An 8,285-nucleotide genomic window follows, 5' to 3' on the forward strand; every position below is an offset into this window, starting at 1 on the left:
GCAACCCCCAAGTTGTACATAATTAAACTAACACATCTGAACTTTCTCCCTGGCACCTGATACTTTCCTTGTTACTAATTCATTTACTTGTTAATGTCTGACTCTACCTCCCTGCTATCCTCTACTCCACACCCAGAATGTGACATGAGAACAGGGGCTTCTTCTGCCTTGCCCCCATCATATCATCTATGCATAAAGAGAACCTGGTCCATTGTAGGTACTCAGAAAGTTATAGACTAAGTGATAAAATGGATGAATGATGTACTAGACTAGGGTTTCTCAACTTCAACACTATTGACAGTGTAGGCCAAATAGCTCTTTACAAATGCCAGGCTATTCCCTGGCATTGCAAGATATGTCACAGCATCACTGACCTCCATATCCACTGGATGCCAGTGGCACCCATCTCCCCCAGTCATGACAACCAAAAACTCTCCAAACATTGCCATATGGCCCCTGGGGGGTGCAAAATCACCCCAGTGGAGAACCATTCATTATACTGTGAGCTCCCAGATGGAAGGAACTGTATCCAAAGCCATCAGATACCCCTTAACTACATGTAGATGCTCAATAAATGTTTACTAAAGAGAGATTAGCGTTTCATAATCTGCTAAATATAGATCAAGAAATGTTCCAGAACTCATTGTCTCAATAGGATTTGGCCACTTACTACTTATGAGACCTTAAGTAATTGATTTAACTTCGCCAAGTCTCTGAATCCTCATCTGTTAAACAGAAACATCAAAAATTCCTACACTGTGACCCTGCTTGCTAAGCCATAAAGTACAATACAAATGTGCGATTAATTATTTATTGAGTTCCAAGCTGTGCATTTTTACTTCACCTCTTGCTAATAACTCTTGCCTGAAAAAAACTTCAAAAGAGAACATTTCCTCCTATTTGCCAAACCCCTGCTTCAGTGTTAACCTGACCCCCCTTCTCTCTAGAAGTTGGGAGCACTTCCTGAGTTTTGTAAAGTTCTGTCCCTTCTTCTCACCTTCTCCCATTTAAGTTCAGACTCACAGATGAGGTCTCTGTCTCAAACAGCTCTTCGGAAAAGGTCTGCCCTGGGCAACATTGTCACTGGGTTGTTTGTGATTCTTCTACTTCAGAAAAAGCAATTTCTACTGTAACTATCTCTCCTTCAGGCTCCATTGGTGTCTCAATCTTCCCTCAAGAAGCTTCCAGACAGAATTAATCTCTTCTTCCCACTGATACCATCTCGTTTTTACCTCCAGCATATTTCCAAGTCCACCAGAGGAATAGATGGACCTTCAATTCTAGCCAGGCTGTGAGTTCCTTGAGGAGGGGTTGGGGTCCTGGAGTTTGGGGATAAGGAGATTATAACAAGCTCCTCACCTCCCTCTGTCACCACATCCCAGAAGGAAAAAAAAAGTTAACTATTGCAAATATAAATTCCTAAGAATCATAAAAGTATATGAATCTGCTTTTTAGATTAGAAGACAAGTCATATTTCTGCGAATTCTGAAACAGAGTATAATTTACAGGATGGATTTATCAAAGAAAAAAAAAACCCAGAGGCACACACAAAGGCAAGCTATGAGCACCATCTCATAGAGATGTCAATTGTCAATCACAGTCTCATCAGCATATGCCCTTCCATTCCTGGCCTCATCCAAGGACATGGGTGAGGCCAACACTGGGAGAGCAAGGGCACCACTATCATTAACACACTTTCACACACACACGTAGATTTGTTGGCCCTGTTGCCTGTGTGTTACAGTCAATAATGATGTCCACATCTTTCATCTGTTTTAATCTCCTATTCTCTTGTCTATAAGGACAGAAGCCTTAGCAGCAACAACAGGCGAGGTCTGAGATGAATCTCCCTGCTTGAAGTCACTTAGACTGTGCTAGGATGAACCTGGGCTCACCCCATGGCCTCTAAACCACAGAATCCTTAACTCCAGCCCCTGAAGTTTGCTCTGGTCATTCCCTAGGCCTGGGCCCTCATTCCGTTCAATCCCTCCCTGAACCTGAGCTTTCTGAATGAAAACCCACACCCAAAGTACTTCATGCTGCTCTCCTTCCTGCTCAGGCCCTACTGCCCAGACTCCTAGAGTACTGCCAACCTCCTGGAACCTCCTACCATGGAGGTGTGGTGAGGAGAAACCTCACTTTCAGATTAAACCTCCCTGTCCAAATACACACCTGCACAAACACTTAAGAACTTGCCACATCAAGTCCTCACTTCAGCAGCACATATACTAAAATTGGAATGATACAGAGACAATTAGCATGGCCCTGAACAAGGATGACATGCAAATTCATGAAGTGTTCTATATTTTTTGCAGTGCCCCAGTGGGTGTCCTCACATCCTTTAGAAGCAATATAAGTCAAAACACAGTGTGTGGCCTCAATAGCAAAATCATGATTTGTCACAATCTAAAAAAATACAAAACTTGCCACATCCATTATACACTGAGGGTCAGATCCCCAGGCTGCCCCCTGGGCCAGTTTCTCCTGCCCATTGGTTTTCCAGCACCCACATGCTATGTCCCACTTTCTGTCCATCACCGGGCCTACACTGTTACAATCCCAACATGCTCTGTAGGTGAGCTCACATGAGCTAGGGCACATCCATCCAAGTCAAAGACCCCAACATGCTGTACATTTGTCCTCCAGCCAGTTCATGATAATAGACGGTACATTTGCCACCAGTAAAGAGAGTGGACATTTTTGCCCAGAAAATCATGTAGCATCTGATGATGAAATCTTGTACATAATCATGAAGAGGTTTGCTAGAATAAGGATCACAAACTCAAACACCTCCCAGTGTCAGGAAGATAAGTGGATGAATGGTGTGAGGCAGGGTCAGGAGTAAAACAATCTGGCCATACCCACTGGTAATGCACATCCACCGTATGGTTGACTTTATGTGACCAATTGGGACATCATGTTCTTTCCAGGAAGATAAAGGCACTGAGTTTTGCCTGGCATTTCCCAGAAACGCAGATATGGAGAGGTCCTCCACCTGTACAGGGACCTTGTGTCTCACTGTAAATGAAAGGGTTACTCCCGCCTAAGCCTTTTCTCAATCTGACCTCATATGGGAGGGAAATCAAGAGGCCTTCAGGTCGGCTCTGGAGTGATTTTTGGCAAGAGGAGGACCAAAGGAGGACAGGCTTTCTGCCAAACCCTGCTCTTGTGAAAAATCATTTAGCCCATTCTCACCAGACGTATAAAATCATCTGTAATAAATGTTTCCTGAAAATGTCAGGGGAATTTTTCCATTTTTACATGCTAAGGTTATAAGAGAGTCATTGAAGCACAGAATCAGTCATGCAAGCTCTGGAAACCGAATATCTGATCAAAAAAGAAAAGAAGTGCCCCCACAGCTCTGTTCCCTTCATCTAAGTTCCTTTCTAGTTGCTGCAAAGGTCAAAGATTAATTTCATAAATCTGTTTGATTTGTGGATATGAGATTGCTACAGAATCTAATTGCTTGGAAAAGATGATTTGATGGAGATATTCAGTAATAAGTGCAGCCTCAGTGATATCATCACTTCCACCCCCAGAAGAGTGCCTGGGAATCAGAATGTGGGTACCATACGGGCCTTGAAGTTCTTTGAAAGAGGAGGAGACTTACTCCTTTGAGGTTATGTAATTTATTTAGGGAAATGTAGCCAATTATGAGCAAAATGACTCTATATCCTGACAGTAGGGCCATTTTTCATTTCTATACGTCAGCAATCTTCAAACAGAGCTATATTCATATGAAGACCTCCCAACGCATATACAGGCACAAATAAAATCAATTTAGAGGAAACAACGTTCAGGTCCACAATTATCAAATGTGTATTCTTTTACATGATTGATCTGTATAAGAAAGCATCTTGAGTTAGCAAGCCACTTCTCCTTTCCAAGTCCCCTTCCCCAGTTTTCTCTCATTCTGAAAAAAATAAAAAAAGAGAGAGACACTTTACAGCCATACAAAGCATGGTACCCAAGGTACCAAACAAAAGAACAATTTAAAATTTTTATATCTATAGAGCCACTAATAGAAAAATATAGCTTCACCTCATATTTATCATCTAGAGAAGCATTTACAATAATATTTTAGTCTTTATTAAAGTGTATAGCATATACATATATATTATTTGGATCAATTGTGAATTACTAATAATTATAATGACAACACAATCTAAACAAAATTTGTTTTGCAACTTGGAGCCTTGGAGTTGTAAAAAATCATTGTTTTTCAATGTGGGAAATATTTTTGTTGCTGAAATTTTTTATAGGTTGATCAATAAAAGATCTTCAAACATTAAAATATGTTACAATAAGAGAAAATTCTGTGATTGGGGGGGAAATAAAAATGTGATTTTTTTAAGGTGAAAAGATGCGATACAGAATTGTTACCAGCATTGGGGTTCTTGGATTCCCCAAGATAGAAATGGAGAGAAAATGACAGAGAAATTTCCAGCCAGATTTTATTAAGCTTATGCTTGAGCACAAGGGAGGCAGCACAGAGGAAAAGAAAATCCTCTGAACTGGTTCAGGGGCTGGCTGTATTTGGCTGCTTTTCTAAGCCGGGAACAGGGTGGGCTTATGTGAAAAGGCTTGTGAAGGGTTCAGGAGTGGAATTTTCTATGTTAGGATGGGTTTACTTGCCCTTTCCAGCTGTGTTGCCTAGTAACTATGTTCACACCTTCACTACGTGGCAAGATGGCAGACTTCTCATTTCTGCCACCCTAGAAAGGATATATAAGGGTCAGACTTTGATCAAATTGCATGAGGGTCCGTAGTTTAACATCCACAGTAAGGGATAAAATCAGCTACCTCTATGTTTTTGAGTAGGGAGTGGAGAGGTGGTGATTTTTCTGAGGTCAGCTCATCTGGTGTTTCTTCTGACCACCTAGCCTTACCTTGGCTTCTTGTGCACCCAATATTCTTCATTCCTGGGCCCAAGTCCCTATGCCGTCTCAGAATTTGTAAATTTAAGTAAAAGCTGTTGATGTTTGTTCGTTTTTTTAAATTAGATGATAGTGGGTGTCAAAGACTATGGAATCTTTATGCCACTGGGTTAATTTAAAAGAGTGATGTATTATTTTATTTCAAATTTTTCAATAAGTATGTTTGAAGTTTTATCCTTTGCAATTATTTGAATTTATGAAGAAAAACTTACAGGTTAACTAAGAAAGAGGTAAGGGGGTACATAGTTTTTTTAAATACTTTGAGGGAAAAGGAGCAAAATTCTTTGAAGACAATTGCTTTTTACTTATTTTTTTGTGGGGGGGTGGGGGCAGTGAGCAGTGGACTAGGTGGTAAAGAAGAAAGAACTGTGGCCTGGGAGCTCTGTCCTGCTACTGGGCCAATAGGTCAGTCTGAGGAGTGTGTTTATAAGCAAACCACCAGATGCCTCACAAACCCATTCCTTCTTCCTGGAAATAGATCTAAACCACATTTCCAACACTCTGCATCTCAGTGTAAAAGTCTTTCCTGCTCATATAAATTTGTTTAAGTTTAACAAAGTTAAATACAACAGGTCCTCAAATAAAACCATTTCTTAATGTCATTGAGTCCAATATTCTTTCCTTACAACACTGATGAGATGCCATAGGAACTTAATTCTTGTTTATACCTATTAATCTATGGTAAAATTGGTTTTCCTAAACATTCAAAAACCTATCTGCGATGTTCAGTGAGGACTTACTGTAGATGTAAATTTTCCTTTAAGGAAAGGGCCTTCTCAGAGCCTCTGGTATGCTAATAATTAAAATCTCCATGTCCCCCAAATGATATGCTTATGGAGCCCTTTCCCTGAGTACATATACATCTGCAAACCCAGCTTGAGTTCTGAGCAGCCTCTGAAGATACCTGAGCTGCCTTCTCTCCAGGCCTTTGCTCATGCAGCTCCCTTCTGGGGAAGGCTGCTCCATCCTCTCAACTCCTCTCCCCGTGGGTCCAAAATGTCCCCATTCTTGAAGATTTCGCTCTTCACTTCTTTCTTGCAGCCTCACCTGGAGCCCTCCTCCCAGTGCCAATCTGAGCCTCTCTCTCTCTGCTTCCCACTGCTTCTCTATTACAGTCCTCCTCAGATCGTACCTTGTTTAATGCTGCCATCTGCATCTTATCTCCTATGCTAAATGGTAAAGTCTCTAAAAGCAAAAACCAAGTATCATTTCTTCTTTGTAGCTGCCTCCTCAAAATTATATCAGAGCATATACTCAATATTTTTTTTACTGTTAATGATTGACACTTCAAAGCATAAACCAACAAAGCTGAACTTCTAATGATCTGACTCACACATATGGTCTGGCTTTTCCATTTATTGGGTGACCCTAAAAAGTTTGCAGTATTCAATATATGCTGGTATGCTATGTCAAGGCCAAGTTTTCTTGAGCAATCACTGCCTTGGAATATACGTGAAAAAGATGTCATTGCCTCATTACTTTAGCTTAATATGTTTCTGGCTAAGAAGCAATTTCATGAATCACAAACCTCTTTCTTATGGCACCAGTAGCCACCATACACAATGTCCTGATGAAGAACTGTCATTTGAAGCAGCAACAAAGGCAAGATCAAATTCTGACCCATGCTGAGTTTTTGGAATGGTTGGGCTTTCTGCAAGCCAGGTTGACATTACGGAGAATGTTTATTCTGGCCCTGACCACCAAGTCTTCAAAAGGAGGAGCTCATATTTTCCCCTGCCCTTCCATCAGTGTAATGGTTTAACAAACGTCCTAATTCAATAACCCAGTTGGCATGTACTGAGCAGTAACTATATGCCCAGCACAACCACCTGTGCCTGCTAGCTGCTTTTTGAGAAGGGTAAGTCCAATGAAAAAGAGTCATATAAAGAGATATGCCAAAAACATAGAAATAAGTAAGAAAAAAAGAGAGATGCAAAGGGCCCATGTGGTAGAGGCTGTTACTTGTCTATAATAACCATTTCCCCTTCCTGATTGGAAACAACACCCCAATTTTATTGGGGGCAGAAATGAACTCAGCTAAAATTCCCAATTTCCTGACCTCCCCCTGTCAGTTAGGTGTGTCCATGAGACTAATGCAATGAATGGTTAGCAGAAATGTGAGGAGCTTCCAGAAGGATTTGAATTGTCCATTATAAGAAGCAGCAATACTTCCTACCAGGCATGAATATCATTCTGGAGTCTTACAGTGCTTTGAGGACCCCATGAGACAGGGAATGAGTTATAATTTCTGACATCATTGTCACTCACGTTTAATTGCCCATAGCCTGTCACATGGCCGTGCCTTATTCTGATGGAGTTGGGTAAGTGCAATTCTACCATGGCAAAGAATGGAATCAAAGTATTTATGAACAGCCTCATAATCTTATCCTTTTGATTTTTTAAAAAAGAGTTCCGTTGCCCTTGGTCCTTCCCTTCCTGACTGTGCTGGATGAAGCTTTATGCTTTCATAGGGCACAGAGATTCCCTTGGAGGAAGACTGAGCAGGGACAGCCATTAATATAAGCATGTCTCATTACACTTCTTATCACAGAGCTCTCAGCCCCTGAGAGTCTAATCAGAAAAGGGTCCATGAGGTTTTGAATTGTCCATTGTGAAAAACAGCAATACTTCTTACTCGGCATGAATATCATTCTGGAGTCTTCCAGTGCATTGAGAATCCTCTGAGACAGGGAGTGAGTTACAATTTCTGAAAGGATTTTCGAACATCTTTCTCCAGCTCTAGGAATTGTGCCAGATTCGCCTCCAGTGTTGTCTAGAGGAACTTTCACAGACAATTGATGGGAAATAAGGCTCTGTCTCTTGGTGTGCAGTGAGCTCAGAAGTAGCCTCTTTCCCACCTTCTGCTTCCCAAGAGTCGATTGGTCAATTTATTTTATCCTGTTGAGGCAGCCAAGTCTAATTAGCATCACTGGTCTCAAGTGATCTATATGCTTCTCTTTAAAAAGAAAACGGAAAGGATCTGCTTGCTACAAAAGGTAGGCAAATGTTGGGCTAATTGTCTTTACTTGACCACTTTTCTGGCAATAGGGGGCTTTGATAACCCTTTGAGAAGAGTAGATAGGGCTGATTCTGCTGTCAATGTGATAACATGGCAATAAAGTCTCCACTTCAGGGGGTAGTGGTGAAGATTGAATGAGCTCATGCTTGTGAAGGACTTGGCAGAGTGCTGGGCGACCTAATACCCAACATGGCCCCTCTAGGGAGTGTTTTCCTGAGAAGTTCTTGGTCTTTTCGCAAGAAAACCCCCTTGCTGCTTGGGGTTAAAGGCACATGCTGGGGACAGGTCAGACCAGGCGCCCTGGGAGAACCCGCCTAAGAAAGCATGGC

General features: G+C 41.5%; 1 non-coding gene across 1 annotated transcript; it reads left to right on the top strand.

Annotated features, from left to right (window-relative positions):
- Positions 1-2,204: 2,204 nt before the first annotated feature.
- Positions 2,205-2,310, top strand: LOC111825217. The gene has a single exon (XR_002828364.1). It is a non-coding gene; the product is annotated as a U6 spliceosomal RNA (small nuclear RNA).
- The last annotated feature ends 5,975 nt before the right edge of the window (positions 2,311-8,285 follow it).

The sequence above is a fragment of the Myotis lucifugus genome, unplaced genomic scaffold (genome assembly GCF_000147115.1).
Source record: "Myotis lucifugus unplaced genomic scaffold, Myoluc2.0 scaffold_17, whole genome shotgun sequence".
Classification (NCBI taxonomy): domain Eukaryota; kingdom Metazoa; phylum Chordata; class Mammalia; order Chiroptera; family Vespertilionidae; genus Myotis; species Myotis lucifugus.